The 1,819-nt window shown below is 51.0% G+C and overlaps 1 protein-coding gene across 1 annotated transcript in view; it reads right to left on the bottom strand.

The window, feature by feature from the left end:
- The window catches only part of UBAC2 (UBA domain containing 2), a 121,220-nt gene extending 119,418 nt beyond the window's left edge, over positions 1–1,802 (bottom strand). The window contains 1 exon segment of the mRNA XM_014531225.1: positions 1,727–1,802. The gene's annotated coding sequence lies outside the window, so the exon portion shown is untranslated.
- Positions 1,803–1,819: the final 17 nt, after the last annotated feature.

The following is a 1,819-nucleotide window of genomic DNA, read 5'->3' as shown; positions in this document are numbered from 1 at the left end:
CACCCCAGTGGGGACCCCCACCCTGAAGGGGGTGTGACCAGCTGCAAACAGCCAGCAGCCCCTCACCCAGGCTGGCCAGGCACCCCAGCGGGTCCCCCACCCTGATCCGGGACACCCTTCAGGGCAAACCAGCTGGCCCCCACCCATGCACCAGGCCTCTATCCTATATAATAAAAGGGTAATATGCAAACTGACCCTAACAGCAGAATGACTGGGAATGACTGGTCACTATGACACACACTGACCACCAGGGGGCTGACACTCAATGCAGGAGCTGCCCCCTGGTGGTCAGTGCGCTCCCACAGGGGGAGCTCTGCTCAGCCACAAGCCAGGCTGACGGCTGCCAGTACAGTGGTGGTGGTGGGAGCCTCTCCCACCTCCTCAGCAGCAATAAGGATGTCCGACTGCAGCTTAGGCCTGCTCCCCGCTGGCAAGTGGACATCCCCTGAGGGCTCCCGGGCTGCCAGAGGGATGTCTGATTGCCAGCTTAGGCCCAATCCCCCGGGGAGCAGGCCTAAGCCAGCAGGTGGTCATCCCCCGAGCAGTCCCATACTGCGAGAGGGCACAGGCCGGGCTGAGGGACACCCCCCCCCTCCTCCGAGTGCACAAATTTTTGTGCACCGGGCCTCTAGTTAAATATAAGCTCCCTGGAGGCAGCAACTTAGTCTAGTATGTTTACTGTTGCAGCATTCCCCATGCCTATAACAGAATCTGGCCCATAAGGGCAGTCAATAAGTGTTTGTGTAATAAAAAGTGACCGATGTATAAAAGGGACTTAATAAATACTGATGGACGAAAAGCCCAAGTGTCCAGCAACGGATAACTGAACAAACAAAATGTGGTATATATATACATTGGAACATCTATTCCCTCTTAAAAAAGAAGGAAATTGTGATACAAGCTACACATTTTGGACATTACCATGAGAGAAATAAACCAGACACAAACAGATAAATAGTGTATGACTGCACTTATATGAGGTACCTAAGTTGTCAAATTCATAGAGATAGAAAGTAGAATGGTGGTTGCTAGGAACTGGGGAAGGGAAGAATGAGGAGTTGTTTAATGGGTAAAAATTTCAGTTTTGCAAAATGAAAAGAGTTCTAGAAGTAGATGCACAATTTAATGTCATTAAACTGTATACTTAAAATGGTTAAGACAGGCACTAGCCATTTGGCTCAGTGGATAGAGTATAGGCCTGCAGACTGAAGGGTCAATGGTTAGATTTCAGTCAAGAGCATGTGCCTCGGTTGCAGGCTTGATCCCTAGCCCCAGTTGGGGCACATGTGCGAGGCAACCAATTGATGTTTGTCTCATGTTCATATTTCTCTGTGTGTGTGTCTCTCCCCTTCCCTTCCACTCTCACTTAAAAAAAAATAATGGAAAAAATATCCTCAAGTAAGGATTAACCAAAAAAAAAAATGGGGGCGGGGGGAGAAAAAATGGTTAAGATGGTAAAATTTGTTAAGTATCTATATCTATAAAACCCTAATATGCAAATAGACCGAACCGCGGAACAACCAAACAACCAGTCACTATGACGTGTGCTGACCACCAGGGGGTGCGCGCAGAACATGGCAGGCGTCTGCCACGGCAGGATAGTGGAGCAGGTGAGTGGGGGCGCCAGACCAAGGCGGGGTGCTGGTCGCTGTCATCAGGGTGAGACTCTGGTGGTTACTAAACTTTTTTTGCTCCCACGTACCACAGTCTCGCCCGGTGCTCGCACCTGCTGCCGGTGTCGGCTCTGCTCCATCAGCGAGTGCAAGCCAGGCCGGTGCCGTCAGTGCGTGGAAGTGGTGGCGGTGGCGGTGGGCAGTGG

Source organism: Myotis brandtii, unplaced genomic scaffold, assembly GCF_000412655.1.
Source record: "Myotis brandtii unplaced genomic scaffold, ASM41265v1 scaffold796, whole genome shotgun sequence".
Lineage (NCBI taxonomy): Eukaryota > Metazoa > Chordata > Mammalia > Chiroptera > Vespertilionidae > Myotis > Myotis brandtii.
The sequence above is the reverse complement of the archived record's forward strand: the minus strand, read 5'-3'. Positions and strand labels throughout refer to the sequence as shown.